Genomic DNA, 23,446 nt, shown 5'->3' on the forward strand with positions numbered 1-23,446 from the left:
ACATTTGATCTATAAATATTTTGAAAAATTTCAATTTGCTATTTTTTCATCAAATATGGCAATTTAACATTGCCTGAGAAAACAGGCAACTGTGCTGAAAACAAGCACATCTAATCAGTATGTTACAGTGCTGGTTATACTCAAATACAGAGACTCATGAAGGAAATTTTTAAATGAGTCTTATCCTGTGACTAAGCTGACTTTCTTTTAAAAAGACAGTATTAGAAATATCTTTGGTTACAATTATTTGTTACCTTTTTGTCTTTGTTTTCAGGGGAGAAATTTTAGTGATTAGAAGTAAAATTTTTTGACTGGGGTAAACATAAAAAGTTATCATTTCCTTCAAATATTTAGATCTGTGAAGATGAGGTAAAAATGCCAAGTAGTCACACATCACAGAAAAAGTTCATTTTTTTATATTAACAATTAGAGATGTGTTTAATGCTTCTAGGTTCCATTGAGAAAAAGAAAGTGAAAAGTGGCACACAGACAAATAAAGCGTTACTGAGGAGAGCTATCATGCCAAACTGAATAACCTCCAAAGAAAGTAAAAACAAAATTGTAAACACCCCCCCAAAAGAATATAATGTTAAACATAGTTTTCAAAGACATGTTGTATTTATCAACATATAAGAAATAATAGAGTAGAATTCGCTTGTTAAATAGTAAGGTCACACATCCTAACTTTTTTCAGTGCTTCAGTTTCTAAGTGAAGAGCTTTTGAGCACATTCTGAATCTGATATACGGAGAACTGCTTTGTTTGTAGTTTACTACCGGAAAAGTATAATGCAAGAGGAAGCAACCATATCATTTATAATAGAAATACAATTAACTCTTAATTATATGCACAAATAATGGAGATGAGAAGACAACTGAAAATACATACTTGTATTTGACTTTGAAATGCATCCAAATATAGACACAGTAGATATGGAAATCTGCTTTAACTCCCAATTAAATTCAAGTTGATAAGTTTTAGATAAAAACTAAAGAGCTATTTCTAATGTCCCTACATCCTAAATTTCACTAGAATAAGCTAGAATAAGCAATGTGACTTGTCATGGCTCCTATCTTTCCAGGACAAAAAACTGTGCAGTATTTTAAATCAAAGATCAAGTTTGGGCTTTGTATTTATTTCATATGCAGCTAGTAAGCAAATTAATGTAGAAAAAATTGTTTTCAAAGCACTTCACTGATGTACATACCAGTAACTATCAATATATTCTGTATCTCATATAGTTACAATTGCCTGTCAAGAGGAAGTATCTACTTTTTTTGTTGCAACAAAGTCAAATATGCTAAAGCAGTGTAGTGGGGTGAGGCGGTATGCCTAATGATTAGTGCATGAACTGTATGGTTAAGACTGCCTAGACTCAAATTATAATTCCACCATTTTCCAATTGTATAATCTTGGGCAAGTAATTCTTCTCATTTTCCTCACCCATAAAATAGTAATGAAATCAATATCTATCTCACGCAGTTGTTATGAAGATTAAATGAGATCAAATGTGGAAGGCACCAGCACACTGACTGGCATATAAGCCCTCAATAAATCTTGGCAGCTAATGTGAAGGCCAGTAGATTTTATCATACACTATGGTAGTATTTTTCTGGAAGTGAAGAAATTATATTCTAATATATAACTTAATCTACATAATATCATTTAAATATATAATTGGAACAATTTCTATTTCACATTGCTATGTACCCCAGTTACCTGACTTCTAAAATGGAGGTATGTCTACCTCATAGAAAGAACTGTTGTAAGAACTGAATGTGATAGTAGAGTCAAAGATCAGAAAACATAGTCTGGGATACAGTAAGCATCTAACGTTATCATTACTATAATTCCCAGGCCAAAATGACTTTAAAATAACATTTCACTGGGGAAATCAACCAAATTTCAAAATTTGTGTCCAGTCCTATTTTCAAATTCATTTCACCTCGTTTCATTATTATGTTTATTTTAAGTGTCTATTTCTTATGTCCAAAGAAATATAAAATCAGTACAAATAAAAACCCTGCTATAGGAGTAGCAGATGAAACAGAATGCTTAATTTAAAAATGAAAGAAAAATAAAAAACAATATAGTTGGCTTTTCAACTAGAAGTTGGATTATACTTGTTTTGTATGACTCCAAGGGTTGAAATTTTTAGTAAAAACGTATCAGCTCACTTAGAGAAATCGTCAATAGTTCCCGCCAAGAGGGAGGAAGGGGCTCACAGCTCTATCCCTGACAAAGCTCGTTCCCTGCTGCTTAGTAGTGATGCTAGGCAGATAAATCAAGTGTCAGATGAATGGTGAGATTACAGACTTTGGGATCTTTTTTGAAACTGTGTATTTGTTTTGAAATCTCTCAGTTATAAAAGTTACATAACTTGAGAAAAAATGAAGTTAATGTCTTCATTTTAAAGATAAGACAATGACCTTAGAGGTAACTTGATTCAAGGTCATTCATTTAGTCAATAGAGGAACTGTGGTAAGAGTCTCAGTCTTTCCAAATGATTAAGTATATAATATATAATCCTTCCCTTGTATAATTTAACAATATTAACACATTGCAATGGAAGATAAAACTGCAAAAACAAATCTTACAGAAACATAGATGTGTAAAATGAGAAATATTTCACTGCTGTAGGTGCTTGAAATTATATCGTTTATTACTCTAAAATTGTGTACCCCAGAAATACCACACTTCACTATGTAATATATACCATGTTCAGGCTTCTGTTTTCTTTAAATACAAATTACTTGACTATACTGCATCTATTAAAAATGTTTTAAAAATTTAAAAATCCAAATATTTATAACATAAACAAAAAGTATGTATGAATAATACAAAGACACTTAAAGGTCTGATGTTAAAATACAGATTTTAAAGTCAAAGAATGTGATAAAATAAATACTAAATGTGTTAGGTTAGCCATTCCACATGTCTAACAAAATCAGCAAATCAATTTAATTACAGAAAAAATATACCAAGTGAACATTTTTAATTTAAATTTCACCAGAATACCACCTTAATAAGAAAAGTCGAGTGGCAGCTGGGCTACCCTCATTATCCAAATATGAATATTTTGAAAATTAAACCTCTCTTCCCCAATTTTTACTAAAAAGCATTTTTGAAAATAACTTTTAAAAATTATAGCACAAAATTTACTAAATTTGCTAATTCCTTCCTTAGAATCTAATCTCTTTATGGCATACAATGAAGCATCATTTTAAGTCTAAAGACATTTATCTTAAGTCATTGATCATTGCTTTTTTGTAAAACCAGGTCTAAGGCAAAAATGAAACATTTTTAGTGGCAAGGATGGCCAAGTAACTTTCATGAACAAAATACAAAGCATTTAATTTTAAATCTTACACTGTTCCGTGTGTAAGGGCTCTGTTACCCTAAATTGTTCAGTAAATGTCCAAGACAGCCTTGGAAGAACGGTATTTAGAGAATGAAGTAAAGAACAGCAGGGTGCAGTGGGGAATAAAGAAGGAAGAGAACACATGCCCTGCTCTGGATATTAGTGAGGACAGTGGTGCACTTTCCATGATGACTGGAGTTCAAGTTCTGGCCATTTTTATCAGGCGAGGAAACGAGCCAGAAGGTTGAGGGAAGTGAGACATAGGGGAGCTGCAGAACCCAATTATACACTAGCAATAAAAATGAGGAGAGGCAAGGCAGACAGAATGGGATCCAAGGGAGAGAGAATCAGAAGTGAGGAACGGAAAACGAAGGCAAGAGAAAACAGCAAAGAAGCTAAGGTGAATAGAATAACATGGCAGAAAATAGAGGCTAGACACTGAGAAAGGTCTCAAGGAAGTCATAGGAATGGGAAAGGAAGAGAATGGATCAAAAAATGTTTTAACAGAAAACTGTTTCCAAAATATTCTGATATTTTCAGCTTTCAAATTATATCTATGGCTAAACGTTTTTAAATGTTTTGAACAGAATCATTAAAAATATGTGAATAGAAGTAAATAAATTGAAATACTGTAAGACTATAGGTAATTTAAACTTACTTTTAATATTTTGTATATACATTTTTATAATGATCAAAAGCTATTAAAAGAAAAATATTAATTTTTCTACTTACAGTCCTTTAACTTTTTAAAGACTTTTTTTTAAAGGAATATGTTAGATTTACAGAAAAATCAGGTAATACATAGATTCAAATACACTCCCTTCCTACCTACACACACACACACACACACACACACACACACACACAGACATACACACCCCTTCCTTTAAATTTAAGTGTTAAACTCTTCATTTTCCCACCATAGGCCGTTTGACAGCTCAGAGCTAGACAAAGATGAAGGATAAGATAGAATAGAAGAAGGGACAAACAAGATTTGGGAGTGTGTGCGCTTTATTGATTCTTATGCAGTACAATGATGTTAAACAAGTTGCTGAGTTAGATAAATGGGTATCAACAATGAACTTTGAGAATCTGAAGGGAAGGCAAACTTTCAGATGAGGATTGAACTAGCCTGAACTGTACCTCTAGCATTAACTGTGGTAAGGGAAAGTATTCAAACAACAGCTGCATAACAACATGGTGGGGATATTACTGATGAAGTTCAAAAGTTAGGTAAATTTTTGAATAGCTCAATATCTCAAATTCCTCCTACCCTTGAATCCTAATTCACCAAGAAATTAAATTGTGATTTCAAATAATAAAGGCGCACTACTGTGCCCAATGGTAATCACTAGTCAAAATTTAGAAAACTGAGGAGATTCTGGTATCAGTACCTATGATAGATTAGTCACCTTAAATCTATCAACATTAGCTTTTACTGATAAAATATTATCTATTTTAGATGTCATAATAATTCTAAATTGTGGCAATATGAATAAAATACATTAAAAAGTTCTAGTCCTGGCCAGGCACAGTGGCTCACGCCTGTAATCCCAGCGCTTCGGGAGGCTGAGGCGGGTGGATCACCTGAGGTTGGAAGTTCAAGACCAGCCTGACCAACATGGTGAAATCCTGTCTCTACTACAAATACAAAATTAGCCGGGCATGGTGGTGCATGCCTGTAATCCCAGCTACTCGGAAGGCTGAGGCATGAGAATCGCTTGAACCTGGGAGGCGGAGGTTGCAGTGATCTGAGATCGTGTCACTGCATTCCAGCCCAGGCAACAAGAGCGAAACTCCATCCAAAAAAAAAAGTTCTAGTCTACTATCACTGGGGCAAGATACTATCAATGAAGTAAATAGGTGCTAAGATTAAATCTACTGAATTGACTGAAATCATTTGAAGATGAGGTTGATTTTTTTTTTCAGTATATAGTGATAAGTCAAAATTCCAGAAAATCTTTTGATGAAAACACCAACAGAAATTGGTAAACTCAAGAAACAACTTTACTTCCTATGTAGTTCCTTATTAATCACCATGACTATCCGATGGTATCTTGAGTTCTTTTTAAATGGCTGTAAAAACCCGATATATCCAAACAATTCTTAAAGGTCCACTTTTCAAATCTGCTTTATCTTTTTCTTTTCAAATCTGCTTTATAATTGGCAACAACCAAATAGAGCTTTTAATAAAGTGTTAAAAGGCTGCTGGGTTCTATCCCACGCTAAAGTAACATACGATAGGAAATATCTGTAAATGAACTGGAAAATGGTATCCAGTTCCCTTTCTCCTGTAAGTGGAACTGTCAGGTCAGTATTAGCATCCAAAAACTTCAGGATAAGAATATCCTAAAGTGAAAATATATTTGATGGTAGTTACTGATGAGGAGTAATTATGCAGGATTATCTTCTTTACAAAATACACAGATGGCCCTAAACGGTTTTAATCCCAGTTGAAGTTTACATGCAAATATCCATGCATGCATATACTCAGACACTGAAAAAGAATAAAAGAAACAAAACGAACTTCCCAAGACTGGGAAAACCATGTGATTAAGGAAGACCTCTTTATTCTTTATTTAAAATAAATCTTTAAAAGTTAGCATTCTGACAAAGATATAAATCACTTGGGATTCTCAGTGGACTAAACCTCACAGCATCTTGAAATAGAATTACAAGTTATGAATTCAGAGTATAGCCCCAAAGCTGACCTTCTATATACAGGCAAAGATATATCCCCTGACTAGAGAACAACTAGAAAAAGATCAGTCTCCAATTTCAAAGGTGATGAGAGCAGGGTAAAAAAAAAAAAAATCCACAGAATCAAGGTGAAGTTTTATCTCATACTCTAGTTGAGTTGTTCGTGATGATGCTTGATATTTACATTATGTAGCGATTATCATTTTGTAGGTGATTATAGGAGCTTCTCATTTGAAACACAGAAAATAGAAAATTCTTTGACTTTTTTTTTCCACTTCTCCCAATTTAGTAGAGAACAAATACAATTTAAAATCCACCAAAAAAACATTTATTCTCTACATTCAATGGATGCCTGAGAGTATTAGGAATTAATTCTCCCAGGAAACCCAGGTTGAGAAAACCTGATCTTATTTCCATCTACTTCTAGGGATATAGGATGAAATGAAATGCCCTTGACTCAAAAAAAATTGGGAAATAGTTCAGCAAAAAGCTCACAGAGGAAATTGAGTTAACTACAGAATCATATCCTCAGAGCTAATTATCTTTTGAGACGCAGCACAGGACTCATGCTTAAAAGTACAGATTCTGGAGAAGCAGTTCCTGGACTAAAATCCTAGCTCTGTCGGTATCAGCCTGAGACCTTGAGAAAATGACTTAATCTCCACGTGCCTCAGTTTTCTCATTTATAAATGTAAATTAAAACAGTAACCACCTCATAGAGTTTAAGAATTAAATAAGTGTATAAAGTAATTAAAATAATGCTTGGCATATGGTTGTGGTAAGTGCTTACTTTCCTTCACTATGAGTTCAACTACAACCACTCTTACTATCGCTACAATTTGTTCTAGTTTACTACTGCTGCTATTACTATAAAGCTGAAAACAGTGATTACTGGCAGTTGACTTGTGTTCCCTCAGGCTCAGTAAAGTTTCTGAAGTTTCTTTGAAAAGCCTCTGGCTAGAATGGAAAAACAGTAACAACAACAACTGGAAATAACACTCCTTCTATCCTAGCAAGAAAAAATAAGATAAACTATAAAACTGTAACTTTTCAAACCATCAGAGAGCTGATGTCAGAGGGCAACCAAGTGGACTGAAATCCAAGAAAGATAGGCCCCATAAAAGAAGGATGGGATCCAAGCTCTGGATCACCTGTGGCAGAGCATGAGAGGAAGAGCTGCTCAACACTACACGAGTTAAGAATTCAGTCATGAATAACAATACCAAAGAGTCCATGTTCTAATGCCCTGAACCTGTGAATATGTTACCTTGTATGGTAAAAGGGATTTTGCAAATATGATTAAGAATTTTGAGATGAGGGGCCTGATATAATCACAGGAGAGAGTTCTTATAAGAGAGAAGTAGGAGGAGTCAGAATCAGAGAGATAAATAGATGTGACTATAGCTGCAAGAGGTTGGTGTCATGAACCAAGGAGTGTAGAACAACTTTAATGCTAGAAAAGGCAAGAAAATGGGTTCTAACCCAAACACTCTAGAAGAAACCAGCCTTGCTGAACACCTTGACCAAATGAAACTGGTTTTGGACTTATGTCTTCCAAAATTATGAAAAAAATTTGTGCTGTTTTAAGCTACCAAATTTGTAGTAATTTGTTCTAACAGCCGTAGAAAACTAACAGATACCTCCAGCAGGTACTCAAGAAAAAGATTCAGACAAATTGGGCCATTAGAAAGACCATTCACTAGTTGGTGGTGTAGACCTGGAGAAGGGGAGCAGCCACCACAGTGGGAAAAACCCAAAGTCTCAACCAGACCCTTCTCCTTTAAGGAATAAAACCCATAATGTCATTAAAAGAAAGGCTGTAAACCCTGTTGCCACACAGGGAACAGAGCAGTCTCACTGTGAAGAGAAAAAAATATAAGAGGAAAAAAAATCCTCTACTCCTACAGGAGTGACAGGAAACACTTCTGGGCCCAGTATACTGCCTCGTATCTTTTAAAGGTCTCCTACCTCCCAGAGTCAGAAAGAAACTCCCTCACAAGATTTGCCAAAGACACAAACCAGAATAAGGCTGCCATAGGAAAAAGGGCCAGGAACAATGAAAAAGGCCTACACTCAAGAACCAAACCTGTGGTTCGTTGAAGGCCGAAGGCTGAGTTTGAATGAGGAAAATTAACAACTCCTTTGGCTAATACCACCAGACCAGCAAGCACTGAATAACATGTGACAGCAGTCTACTGCTAAGTAAGAGGAAAGACAGTGGAATGGGGCTTCTTCAGTAGCACAGGCATACAGAGAAAGGTGAAATTTAACAGGGGAGTACAAATGACAAAAAGCACTCTAGAATTACAACCTCAACCAGAAACACAGGAAATAGTAAAGAAATCTGAAGCCTTGTGGTACACTGAGGTAAGCAGAGCAACAAGAAAATATAAGCCCGGCTCAACTCCAGATTAAACTGACTCAACTCCCCCACACTAACAGCCTTGAAAAAGAACAGGTGTGCCCTTTCAGGCATAAGTATTCTACTGTTCAACTCATGATGTCCAACATTCAATCAAAAGTTATGAGGCACACCGGGCACAGTGGCTCACGCCTGTAATCTCAGCACTTTAGGAGGCAGAGGCGGGTGGATCACCTGAGGTCAGGAGTTCGAGACCAGCCTGGCCAACATGGTGAAACCCCGTCTCTACTAAAAATGCAAAAATTAGCTGGGCATGGTGGCGCACACCTGTAATTCCAGCTACTTGGGAGGCTGAGGCAGGAGAATCACTTGAACCCGGGAGGAAGAGTTTGCAGTGAGCCGAGATAGCGCACCACTGCACTCCAGTCTGGGCAACAAAGACTCCATCTCAAAAAAAAAAAAAAGTTATGAGGCACATAAAATGAAAAAGAAAATCCACTGTCAAGAAACAAAGCAATCAGCAGAACAAACTCTGGGATGATGGAGATATTAGAGTTGCAATTAAACTAGAAACCATTAACAGAAATATACATGGAAAATCCTCCAAATATTTGGAAATAAAATACACTTCTAAATAACCCATGAGTTAAAGAGAAAGTCCTAATGGAAATTAGAAGTTTAGAATCTAAAGCCTGAAAGCTGGTTTTGCTTGGCAGGGCTGTATCACACTTTCTGACTATAGTGAAAACAGATCACTGTCTCAGGGAGATAACAGATACAGTGCTATTTCAGAGCAATCTAGAACGTTGCTATGCCAATCTGGTTCAAGGCTCACTATGGGGGGTAAAAAACACCCTTTAACTGGTCTGTTATTTTACATATAGAGTTCTTAATAATTCAGAGTTTATCAGCACCTGGCTTCAACATTGTATAATACCATTTTGGCCAAGACAATTGTATCGCCTCCCTAAAAGCTCTGAGAGTCAATAATCAGGTTCAGCTAGTAAAGAATGGAGCTCTTGGTATCATGACATCTTCACATTACAACAAAAAGAGACTTCAAAAAGGCAATTCACTGGGTTTAGATGAGTGATATGTGGGCATATGCAAAAAAGGCATATGCCCTTAAACTCTTAAATTTCTTAAACTCTGAGGTACCATTCCTAAATTGTTCACCTACTGATTGGAATCTTCAAGAGTGAGATCCAGGCCTGTTTTTGCTTATTTTTCTGTAATTCCTTCTACAGGTGACATTTTTGTATCTCTAGCCAAGCTGAGAACCGTATCTTAGGACTTTAGCTTAAAGGGCTTTATTTATAAAGCAGTGATTGTTATAGTATAGTCTCCAGACCAGTAACAACTGTATCACTTGGGAACCTGTTAGAAATGCAAATTCTTGGTCACCACTTCAGAGTTTTAAAACAGAAACCCTTTTAACAAGCCTTTCAGGTGATTCAAATGCACCCTAATGTTTAAGGACCACTGTCTTAAAATAGAGCAAATTCAGCTGGGATGAAGGTAACCACAAAGAAAAAGGAATAGAAACAAATACAAAACAGATAAAGGGAGTAAAAGACAAATTACAAATATTCCACAACTTTAAAGTGAATCAGCTGACATACAACTAAGCAGAGATAAGTATTATTTATATACAGAGATATTTCAGTCAGTAAAACAAAGCTTAAAGATGGCAGAGTATTAAAATCTCATCTTGAGGCTCTGCTACATGGTAATTAAATTTATCTGGAGTCAGCCTGTGACTCAACTAAACCAAGGACACCTACGTAATTCTTTCAGCTGTTCCATTCTTATAGAGCATGATTTCCTGCTGTACCTTCAATATCCACTGAAAGACACAGTCATTTACTTAAAGCAAAGGTCAGAAAATTAGAATTGAATACTTAAGGGGTAAAGAATAAATGTGTAACAGTTACCAAATTTATTTCCAGAGTTCTATTCCTCTTTATATTCATTTTTATTTTATTTTCGAAAAAAATTCATTTTTATTTTATTTTATTTATTTTATTTTCGCTCCATCACCCAGGCTGGAGTGCAGTGGCATGATCTCAGTTCACTGCAATCTCTGCCTCCTGGGTTCAGGCGATTCTTCCACCTCAGCCTCCAGAGTAGCTGGAACTACAGGCACGCACCACCACACTCAGCTAATTCTTGTATTTTTAGTAGAGACGGGTTTCACCATTTTGCCCAGGGCTGGTCTTGAACTCCTGGGCTCAACTGATCTGCCCACCTTGGCCTCCTAAAGTGCTGGGGTTATAGGCATGAGCAACCACAAGCAGTTCCTCTTTGTATTTATAATCCCATAATTTTAAATACTTTCTGAAAATGTCTAATTCAATAGACTTTAAAAAAAAAAAACCTTCATAACCCTCTATTCATCTAGTGTATTTGTCTCCAAAAAATAAATATAGCCCACTCATCTTTTTTCTGTTTCTACTCTCACCATTCTCTCCAATTATTCAGCTTAGTCATCCAGTTTGCTTTAAACACTTCCCTTTCTTCCTTGCCTTTCCATTTTTGATGAATTATCTGCTGCAACCCTAGTGTGATGTTATGTTTCCTAGATCTTTCTAATCCTTTGCATTTCTTCTTCCATCAGTCTAGGTTCACAACCCTCAAACTGGTCTTCCTCCAGCTGCCCATGTGTTCATCAGGTATGTCACCACAATACCAGTCTTTTACAATCATCTCCTTTGTATCATCCCTTGTCTTCAATAAATCCCCACTAGACTGTTTAACATCATTAGCTTGCATTCAAGGCCCCAATCTACCTGTTCTCTTAAACCTACATCACACATGACTCATATGGTCCCAGTTTGTGTCTTTATTCATGTCTGTTTATTCCCTTGAAGGATTTGCTACCTCCTAATTCAATCTCCTAAAACCTACTCATACTTCAAGATTCAATTCACCTGTCACCTTGGTTGATATGAAGACTTCTCCTTCATCCTTTTAGGAATGATCCCATGATGCTATGAATTCTTCTGTCTCTTATAAACCCTCTACATAACAATTTAACATATGAGTAAGTGAATGTCTTTCAATATCGTTAATATGAAGTAGATTCAAAAGTAAATCTGGTGAGAAGAAACAAACACAGGAATCTTATTTTTAAAGGGAAAACTAGATCCCACAATTTCTTTACAGTTACAAGCTTCAGAAAAAGTCATATCTTCAGCCAACATGCTCAATGCTCTACATGAAACTCGACTTTCCTTCAAAAAAAGATCCACATTTACAGACTATGTCACAACAAGGTCCTTGATATAATCAGGCAATTTTGCAGTTCTTTAATAACTGACATAAATGAGTAACCTGAAAAGGAAAATATGGGTCTGGAAGATTTCAGTAAGTCACTTAAGGAAAGTTATTGACTGATATAATTTCACTTGCTTATGACTGAATCCCATTGATTTAGTTCTTTGTAGGCCTATCTTCCTTGTGTAACTATCTTTGTCAATCTGATTCACTGGGCAATTACAGGGAGTGCCTACCAGTTTCATTCAAAGCAGAACTTCTCCTGCTCTTGCTATGATTCATAGAGAATATACTTAAAGAATTACTTTCATGTAGCTCGATCAATCACTTCTCATAGAGCTCAACTGGCTGCCTATTTATTAATTAAATCACACTAAAGGCTTCATGGAGGCTTCACGCATAATCTTAAGTATAAAAAAAAGACACACACACGTAAAGAAGGCATGAACAGGCTAAGTGCAGTGGTTCATGCCTGTAATCCCAGCACTTTGGGAGGCCGAGGTGGGCGGATCACCTGAGGTCGGGAGTTCGAGATCAGCCTGATTAACATGGAGAAACCCCATCTCTACTAAAAATACAAAATTAGCCGGGCTTGATGGCACATGCCTGTAATCCCAGTTTACTCAGGAGGCTGAGGCAGGAGAATCGCTTGAACCCAGGAGGTGGAGGTTGTGGTGAGCCAAGATCACGCCATTGCACTCTAGTCTGGGCAACAGGCTAAAAAAAAAAAAAAAAAAAAAAGAAAAGAAAAAAAAAAGAATGCATGAACAATTCTACACTAAAGTCACACCATAAAGTCACACTTTTAATAGTATATTCATGAGGCAATAATCAACCATTCTAACTTTCTCTTCTTCTACTCACACTTTTCTCAAACTTGCCTAAGTATTTTAAGAATATAGACATATGTTAAGTATCTCATTAAAAAAATGTTTCCAGAGTTCTGAATTTCACTTGTTACACCTTTTTTGTCCTTTTTTTCCTTTTTGTGGAGAATGGAGTCACACTTTGCTGCTCAGGCAGGTCTTGAACTCCTGGGCTCAAGCTATCCTCCCACCTCTGCCTCCCTAAGTGCTGGGATTACAGGTATGAGCCACCATGCCCAGCTGAATTTCACCTTTTAGAGAAATCATGGTGTGTTCAAATATGATCCAAGTTTTAAAAGATATACATATATAAAAGTCAACGAATTGTTTGTGCCTCAATGAACATATCCTTACACCTTATTTAGTACACTGCATAACTAACTGAAATTACATACACAAAAAGCTGATAACTTTAATGTTGTTTTGAGGAAGAGATTTGATGTTTATTTCATTTGAATATGAGTTGCCCTACTCAGTGGTTGTTCCTGATAAAAGGTTTGTCTTAGGTATTTATTTGCTGTGGCTAACTGATCAGGGCTACTTTTAAAAAATATCTAATTAATCTTTGTGTGTGTCTGTGGTCAAAATGAGGCTCTACTTAAATGTTACATTCATGAGATTAACGTACTTAAATTTTTGTTGAAGAATTTTATTTTACTCAGACTCCTACCATTCTAAAATAATACCATGCTCATTTTTTGCTCCCTTCTAATCTCTAGCCACTTATATGCAACAATTTAGTAGCATATACTTATGACATAAAACAGGTTTCTTCATTCCTATGTAAATATCTTATAATCTATAAATCTAAAAAAGATACATAATTTTTTAATACTGATTTGTTATAGTTTATCACTCCCCTCCTATACAATGTTTTCAGTTGTTTTTATTTGAGGAGTTACATTTTTCAGTGGGAATAATTTTCCTAATATAACTATAGCTATAAATGTCTTTTTATATTAGCGTTTCTTTATTTCCTTATGATAAATTCCCAAGAGGAGGGTTATTATGATTTAAAAAAATTTCATGACTAACAAAACCAAAACAGTAAGAAAATGAAATTCTTCATTAAAATGAAAAGTAGGATTATAAATGAAATACATTACATTTATAAAAGACATTTAAAAATGGATGAAAACCAAAAATACTCTGTTATTTTCATTAGTTATTAATGCATAAAAATTTGACAATTTATCATGTTGGGAAATAGGACAGTGTGTGTGTGTGTGTCTGTGTATGTGAACAATACACATTACCTTCTGAAGTTAACACAGTCTGCCCTCCGTAACTGCAGGTTCTGCATCAATGGATTCAACCAACCATGGATGGAAAATATTTGGGAAAAATAAACCCAATAAAAAATAGTAATACAACAATAAAAAGAAACAAATAAAAAACAATATGGTATAACAACTATTTACATAGCATTTACATTGTATTAGGTATTATAATAAGTATTTAGAGATAATTGAAAGCATACAGGAACATATGCATAAGTTATATGCAAACATGATGGCATTTTTCTTAAGGGACTTGAGCATCTTCAGATTTTGATATCCAAGAGTGGTCCTGGAATCAATGCCCCACAGATATGGAGGGATGACTGTAACAATGATAACTCTGCAGTTATATTTTATACTGAATGAAACAAAGTGGACTATTCTATAAATTAGAACTTGTAAAATTATGTTGTATAAACAATAATTGTCCTGGGTAACTTTTAATTGTTATGTTAGTTTCAAGTTATACATTTTAAAAATCTTTTTGCCCCCATTCAACTTCTTAAAATAATCATAATGTTCCTAAATTACGTATTTCTTATTACATATTTCAAAATGTTTATCCAATGCCAGAAAAGAGTGATAAAGTCTCATACATGTGTCCATGTGTATCACACATACACCACATACACAGATGAAGCATGGGCCAAATGAAATCACATAGAGATTATTAAGTGAGAAGACCCCTAGGAGTCAAATATAGTTGTGGTTATAACCCACAATATAATTAGCAATAGTCAGTAAAAGGAGTAATTGCGTGAGTACAGACTCCCTAAAAATCAATCATTGGAGCAAAGCCAAAGATTATGGCCCAATATCATAGTATGTATATCTAAAACAACAACAACAAAAAACCAGGTCAAGAAAGAACAGTGGCGCAGTGGCTCACACCTGTAATCCCAGCACTCTGGGAGGCTGAGGCAGGCAGATCACAAGGTCAGGAGTTCAAGCCAGCCTAGCCAATATGGTGATACCCCGTCTCTACTAAAAATACAAAAATTAGCTGGGTGTGGTGGCGTGATCCTGTAGTCCCAGCTACTCGGGAGGCTGGGGCAGAAGAACTGCTTGAACCCAGGAGGCAGAGCTTGCAGTGAGCCAAGATCGTGCCACTGCACTCCAGCCTGGGTGACAGAGAGAGACTCTGTCTCAAAAAAAAAAAAAAAGGAAAGAAAAGAAAGAACGGCAGTGCTTTCTATTACTATAAAATCACTCCAGGAAGCTAAATTAGGAGTTCTCAATTTGTTAACAAATTTCTTTCAGAACAGAATGAAAAGGGAACCCAGGGACTTTACAAAACAAAGTATATCCTTAATTATTTTATGCTGCCCAAAACTGGATTAAGATGTAGAGAGATCTAATTTAACTGACTTGATATTACCCAAAACAGTAAAAATAAGCAAAAACTAACAGTACACTCATATTTTTAGATTAAAGATAAAGCAGAGATTTCAGTGAAATAGGTACTATCCATAGAAACCCAAGAGAATTGACTATTAAGGGTAATAAAACTCAAGAATTTAAAATGTATCATACAGATAGAACAACAAAAGCCATGAAAACAATGAATTAAATTACTATACAAATTATATTAAAATGATGACAAAAACTACCATTCCAATCTAACCAAAATTTCAATGTTTTGTATATAAAAATAACATAGCTAAGCCAAGATCCCATTAATATCTGATAATTATAACTTTTAAAATATTAAGTAAGTACCACTAATTAAAATCCACAGACTGTTTTTTCAATTTGTTTATGTACTGGGGGCATACTATGTGATAAGCATTGGCTTGGGACCTGGAATATTAAAATTAATTTAATTATTAAAAAATGGTGCTTATACACTAAGAATCATAAAGTGACTAAGACATATGGACTAAGTATACGTGATCAAGAAGCCCTCATCCCAGAGAAAAAGATGAGATTATTTCAGAGAGAAGGTATAACATAAAGTATAAGAAAAGCAAGATGGCATAAAAGCAACAGGATAGTTTTAGAAAGGAAAAATGACCTACCACGATCTAAATTTAGGTCACCTGGAGCTGTGAACAGCTGGAAATGAAAACAAAAAGACAGACTGAGGCTGGGTTTGGAGGGCCTTGTAAGCCATGCTATAAAGTCTAGATTTACCTTGCAAGAAATGGGAAGCCTCTGGACAAATTTAAGTACAAGAGTAACAAATTCATGTTTTAGTAAGACAACTGGATACAGACTAGAGGTACTCAAACTAGAGAAGGTATAACGGTCCAGGAGAGAGTTGATGAGGGAGAATAAGCACTACATATTTTTATTCATTTAATCCTCACAGCAATTCTAGAGGTAAAAAGGATTCTTATCCTCAGTTTACAGATGAGGAAACTAAAGCATAAAGATTATGTAACTAGACAAGTTACAACTAATAAATGCTGGGTGAAAATCTGAACCCAAATAACTAGGCTCCAGAATTCAAGCATTTAACCACAATTAAAAAAAAAACAAAAAAACAAAAACTATTATGTTTGGCTACTGATAAAAACTAGGGGAAAAAAACTGTACTTATCAGTAGCAAATTCCAGCACTTTGGGAGGCCAAGGCACAAGGACTGTTTGAACCTAAGAGTTCAAGACTAGCCTGGGCAATACAGTGAGACTCTGTCTCTTAAAAAAACACAAAAATTAGCCAGGCATACAGCTGCAGTTTCTGCACTCCAGCCTGGGCAACATAGTGAGAACCTGTCTCAAAAAAAGAGAAAAAAACAAAACCAAGAAAAGACAGTGTTTTAAGGAGGAAGGTTGGTCACCAATGTTAAACGTTGAAATGAGGCCAAATAGGATGAGTATTTAGAAAATTAAAAAATGATTAAATTTAGCAATACATTGTTCACCACTGACATCTATGATAGAAACAATAATTTTTGCCTTTAGAATTAATCACCAAACATGTATTCAACACCCTGAAGATCCAATATATTACACAAAAGTTTACAACAATGATAGCTTCAACATGTTTTAAAATCAGCAGTCCTGATATTCAAAAATTAACAAAATAGAGCCTCTGAAAACTAATAAACTGTTTTAAATCAACAGAAAAATATGACAATCTGGTAAAGCAAAACAGTATTTTTATATTAAGCTAATGTCACAATGTGTAATTAAAAAATTATTTTTAGATGACACAATGTCTCAGCAAATCTTTAAAACATGTCAAGCAAAACTGTACATAGATCATCTAAAGGGCAAAGATAGATAATTTGCATTTCCTGCCTAAAGTATATCTGTTGTCTATTTCATAACATATCAAATTAGGTTTTAGTTTTTCAGACATAAATATTACAACACAGAAAAACATAAATTTCAATTCAACAAAACATACCATTAGGAATAAAGCAAAAGCAAAAAACCCAACAACCTCAAAGAAAATATGTGCAACTTATTTATATATATACAAAGATATATAATAAACTCATTTTTAAGAAAGAAAAAAATCTCTGAAGATAAAGTGGCACAGGATATGGAAAGGCAATTCAGATATGAAAACATTCAACCTCATTGTTACAAAATACAATCAAAATGCCAATTTTCATCCATCAAATTGACAAAAATCTTTGCTATGACATCATTACACATTCATGTCCAGTGGGTAACAAAATAATATTATCCATTAAAATGTAAACTAGGCATATAATTTTGGCCTAGCACACTTAGTTTGGGATAGAAATTAAACAGGAAAGAATCAATTTTCAATAGGGAAATATTACAGTAAATTATGATACATCCAAATTATATTTTGTATCTACTTAAAAACTGGCTTAGTTCTATATTTACTGAGAAAAAGTCCATTATGCATTGTGAAGTTAAAAACAAACCAACCAACCAACCCATAAGAGTAAACCCTATAATAGCTAGAATGGGAATGAAGAGGAGGCCACCAGTAGGCCCTGAATATTTTGCTTGTACTTAGAGGAAAGAAGTATGCATGATGATATACTAATCCTGTGCCGTCAAAGGGACAGGTTTAGAAGATGTAAGAAGAAAATAACACTTGGTCCGGAGGCTGAAGCAGGAGAATGGCGTAAACCAGGGAGGCGGAGCTTGCAGTGAGCTGAGATCCGGGCGACAGAGCAAGACTCCGTCTCAAAAGTGAGACTCCAAAAAAAAAAAAAAAAAAGAAAATAACACTTGGTCCTTTAAAAATAAATCCAGTAAGTTAATACTTACGTTCTAATCGCTATTAATTATCTTCAAAATAAAAGGCTATCTGTGTATGCTGAAACATTTGCTTTTCTAATATTTTTTTCAGATTGTGTATGTGTATACTTATTTTGAAGTTTAAGTTCCGTAATTATTTTTACTCTATTTTAAACAAATAGTAATGGTTGTAAATACTTTGAAGTTTAAGTTCTGTAATTATTTTTACTACATTTTAAACAGATAGTAATGCTTGTAAAAATAGCGTCTTTTAAGGTATCTTCTCATATCCTATGTAATGTTATACTCCAATGAAAACAACCACAAATTGTGCTGTTTCAGATAAAGTTCTCTATAAACATCGGCTTAAATCTACCTATTGCCCCAGAGGGACATCCTATCTTCTTCTCCTCTGGAATGCCTTCCTCCATTATTTTTTCCTAGCTTAAATCTAGCCAATTTTTGTACAGCCCCACTGGTTTTACTGGCAACCACTCATTTTTACAATTATCTTACTAAGTGAGTCTATCCCAAATAAAAATTCCCATTAGGTAAAATTAGGGAAAGCAGGCCAGGTGTGGTGGCTCACGCCTGTAATCCTAGCACTTTGGGAGGCCGAGGGGGTGGATCAGGAGGTCAGGAGTTTGAGACCAGCCTGGTCAAGATGGTGAAACCCCGTCTCTGCTAAAAATACAAAAATTAGCCAGGCACGATGGCGGGCACCTGTAATCCCAGCTACTTGGGAGGCTGGGGTAGGAGAACTGCTTGAACCTGGGAGGCGGAGGTTGCAGTAAGCCAAGATCACACCACTGCACTGCAGCCTGGACGACAGAGCAAGACTCTGTATAAAAAAAAAAAAAAAAAACAATAGGGAAAGCAGATTATTTCTATGTAACAACTTCCTGTGGCTTTCTGGTCACGATGATATGGGGTGGGGGTGCAGGGAGAAAGAGAGACAGTGTGCACACACCTAGAAGGTAAAGCAGAATGTAAGTGAGGAATAAGACTCCAAACTATAATTCTGGAATGTTGGAAACAAAGCTCGGAGTCTTAAGGAAAACGAGCACTCAAAGGATTTCTCAGCAAAGCAAATTTACTTCTGCGCAGAAGGGTGCTTCTCTTTGGCCAGTCGCCATGAGAGCACATAGAACAAATGAGAGTTAAAGTTTTTCTCCCTGACACAAATCCTGCCCCTGTGCCCTTTCCCCATTGTCTGCAGTTGGACCAATTCTCTAAACATCTGAACTTTTTCTTAGACAAGGTGGGCACATAAGGGAGAGGGGAGAGGGGGTAGAAGTCATCTGTGATAAGCTAGAGAGCTAGTTTTCTTCTCAAATAAGGAAAGGAATGTGAGCTAGTACTGATAAAAGCCATTGGTGTTGTGGCATGCCTGGGCATGTATTAAAGGCAGAAAGAAAAAGAGAAGAAAAGAGAAGGGGAGGGGTACTGTGGATTAAATAAAGGATTAATAGGCTATTTGAAGAGAAATCTTGTCATATCCCACACGGAAGAAAAAAATGAAACCAAAATACTACTGAGTGTGAAGGCTAAGACTAAAGAGAGGCTCCTGACATAGTTGAGTGGAAGTACTATGTGTGATAAAGAAGGAAATGGAGAGATATCTATTTGGTCAGGATAAACTGAGTGTGTTTAGTTATCTCTAACTCTTTATATTCTAGTAATTGTGATATAAGGAAGACTGGGAAGTATAAGTCAACAATTCATTGTCATTAAGTCAGAAAGACACTGAACACTGAGTTTATAAATCAGAAAGTATAAATGATTGAAAAAGGAAAATTCAGCTTATCTGCAAATAATGCAAAATAAACATTGAAACTGTGAGGGAAGAAAATTTATAAATTTTTATGTTAATTTAGGATAGGCAAACTAAAAGAGAATTCACTTTGTTTCATGCCCTTCCATTATGGTTTTATTAAATTGATGTTTTTGTTTGTTTTGTTTTTTGAGACAAGGTCTCCCTCTGTTGCCCAGGCTGGAGTACAGTGAAGTGATCATGGCTCACTGCAGCCTCAATATGACCCAAGCTCAATCAATCCTCCTACTTCAGCGTCCTAAGTAGCTGGGAGTATAGGCACATGCCACTACACCCAGCTGATTTTTAAAACAATTTTAGTAGAGACAAGGTCTCAATACATTGCCTAGGCTACTTTTAATTCTTGAGCTCAAGCAATCCTCCCACCTTGACCTCCCAAAGTGCTGGGATTACAGTCGTGAGCCACTGCACTCAAATTGATTTTTTAAGGCAGTCAAGAGATATCTAATATCCAGAGTCTCCTATTAGACTTCTACGTACACTATCAGCTTTTAAAAACCAGTTTTCTGATATAAAAGTAAGATACTTTCACTATCAAAAACCTATAAAGACAGAGAAAAGCTTTAAAATGAAATATAAATATTTATAAAAAATTAAGATCACCAACTTTTTTGTTTTTTTTGAGACGGAGTCTTACTCTGTCACCCAGGCTGGAGTGCAGTGGCGTAATCTCAGCTCACTGCAACCTCCGACTCCCGGGTTCAAGTGATTCTCCTGCCTCAGCCTCCTGAGTAGCTGGGACTACAGGGACATGCAACCACACCTGGCTAATTTTCCATATGTTTACTAGAGACAGGGTTTCATCCTGTTAGCCGGGATGGTCTCCATCTCCTGACCTCATGATCTGCGTGCCTCAGCCTCCCAAAATGCTGGGATTACAGGTGTGGGTCACTGCAATAAATCTTAAACAAATATGGGATAATTTTAACTTAAACTTAAATGTTTTCCCACACAGGAAATACTCTTTCAAATGGCTGAATAAGGGGTCAAATAAGAGGAAAAAAATTTAGGGTATATTATTAATTTATTTAACCATTCTTGTAATACTAGGCATTAGTGTTGGTTCTAAATATTTTTCACTATTATAATGAACACCATAAAGAATATTCTTATATAAAACTTGAGCTAATTTCAGAATATTCCTGTAGAAAGAGTCCTCCAAGTACTGTTACTTTACAAATAGTATTGTCATGCTTAATGCCTTTGAATCACATTGCTAAAATATTCCCCAGAAAAGTTTTACTACTTTAATTTTCTACTACCAGGGTAAAAGGGTATTATAACTTTCTCTGTGCTTATCTCATTTTCCAAACTAGAATGACACATTTCTTGCAAGTACTTCTTTTATAGTTTCATATATATATATTTATACAAACTCATATATATATATACATATAAATACACACATATATACATATATATTTAATTTCAATAGCTTTTTTGGTGTAAGTGGCTTTTGGTTACATAAATGAATTGCATAATGGTGAAGTCTTTGATTTCAGTCTATCACCTTAGGCCAAATCACCAGCAACACTCTAGGAATGACAACAGTTTCTTAGACATTATCTTCATTACTGTTGTAGCACAATTAACACATGGATTAGTAAAATTAACTAGCTGTTTCTGCTATATTCAAAATTTAAGACTTTGTGCTTGATGGCCCTCTAATGCACTTGCTCATTAGGGTATGCTTTAATCACATCACTAACAAAGTACTTCAGTCATTTTTAGTTGAAACCATTAGGATATATATCCGCACTGCAGAATGTCCTGAATGGTACTTTTGATCTAGAAAAGAGTTGTCTGCAAAAAATGAGGTAAGATAAAATGAAGACAAAGAATTGCTGACTAAATGTAAACCCTTCTATTTTGAGATATCAGGGAGAAAAACTAGCAGAGTTAATGTTTATTAAAAAACTGAATCTAATCTATACCTGCAGAGTTCCATAAAGAGCAATAAAATCTACTGAAAAAGTCACTTAGTTGAGTAAAAAGGAACTACTGATGCCATACTGACTGAGAAATTCAACCCAAGTTTCCATTCCCTTAATCGAAATTGCAACTTTTATGAAAAATTCTATAATTCTGAGGGGAAAAAAAACACCAAAGTAGTGTTTAGTCAGTCACTACCCAATACATTTTTTATTTTTTATTTTTTATTTTTATTTTTTTTTTTTGAGAAGGAGTCTCGCTCTGTCACCCAGGCTGGAGTGCAGTGGCACCATCTCGACTTACTGCAAGCTCCGCCTCCCGGGTTCATGCCATTCTCCTGCCTCAGCCTCCCAAGTAGCTGAGACTACAGGCGCCTGCCATCTCACCCAGCTAATTTTTTTGTATTTTTAGAGATGGGGTTTCACCATGTTAGCCAGGATGGTCTCGATCTTCTGACCTCGTGATCCACCCACCTTGGCCTCCCAAAGTGCTGGGATTACAGGCGTGAGCCACCACGCCCGGCCCCAATACATTTTTTAAAGTGAGATGTTAACAAGTATGCATGTGTAATACAAGTTATCAAGCTTTTTTTAAATTTTACTGTTTTTTAAATAATGATGTGACAGGGCCTACACCTAGGTACTCCACATCAAAGTTAAAACTGAAAATCTAATGCTACAAAATTCTTATAAAGTCTATTTTGGTAAGTTATTTCCTCTATCCAGCTACACTTGGTATGTTCTCACAGGTGCAAATAAACTTTGAATTCATTCTATGCGGAATAACTTTATGACATTCATTTGTAATAAAAATGTATCCTGTGAAAGTTGACAAGAATTCATCTTTTAGACCACTGAGTCTATTCATAATTTTGTTTCTTTGTATCATCAGCTCTAGTAATATGCAACAAAAGTGACAATCAAAAGTATGGCACTTTATGAGTTACATGCAATTGGTAACTTCTATGTCATAAAGCTTTCCTGATTATTGACATGCCATTTATGATCAAAAGTTACTAAGAAGAAAAAACAGGACGAAAATGGAGAAAAAAAATTAACTGTAAAGAACAAACAAGATCATTTTTGATAATACAGCTAAATGATTTTGTATATCACTACAATGTAAAAGGGGAAAAGCCATGTTCCTAACATATTTAATTAATTTAATTTGAAAACAGAGAGTCCTATTATAGAATTTAGTGCTTGGTCACTCTTCCCCTACACTCCTATACTAACTTTGGTTTCTTTTTAATGAAGAAAAAGAAAGTCGGCAAAACAAAATGCCACCATTAAATCATTTTGCAAAATTTTATGTCAAAAAAAAGTAATAGGAAACACACACATCAAGGGAAAGGTTACTATTCTTCCAAAACATCTTTTCACTTGGTTCATGGTTCATTCTTCTACATAACTACGCAGGCATTACCAATGGCTTTTTTCTCTAGGTTTAATGTGGCATTTGAAAGATTATGGCATTTTCAGGAAACCACAGTGCGGTGATTTTAGCAGTTATCTGGCTGAAAGTAATGCTGTGATTTAGAATAACCGCTCAGCTTATATGCAATGGTAAAACCCAGCTACTAAGCCATCTCACAAAGACAACCTAATTCTTGATATTTTATTAATAATACATGAGGTCTAGAGACAGCAGAATTAGAAGCACCTCCT

General features: G+C 35.3%; 1 protein-coding gene across 2 annotated transcripts in view; it reads right to left on the bottom strand.

Annotated features, from left to right (window-relative positions):
• PHF14 (PHD finger protein 14) overlaps positions 1 to 23,446 on the bottom strand; it is a 200,413-nt gene that overhangs the window by 68,327 nt on the left and 108,640 nt on the right. The window lies entirely within an intron of this gene.

This window comes from Colobus angolensis, unplaced genomic scaffold, assembly GCF_000951035.1.
Source record: "Colobus angolensis palliatus isolate OR3802 unplaced genomic scaffold, Cang.pa_1.0 Scaffold104, whole genome shotgun sequence".
Classification (NCBI taxonomy): domain Eukaryota; kingdom Metazoa; phylum Chordata; class Mammalia; order Primates; family Cercopithecidae; genus Colobus; species Colobus angolensis.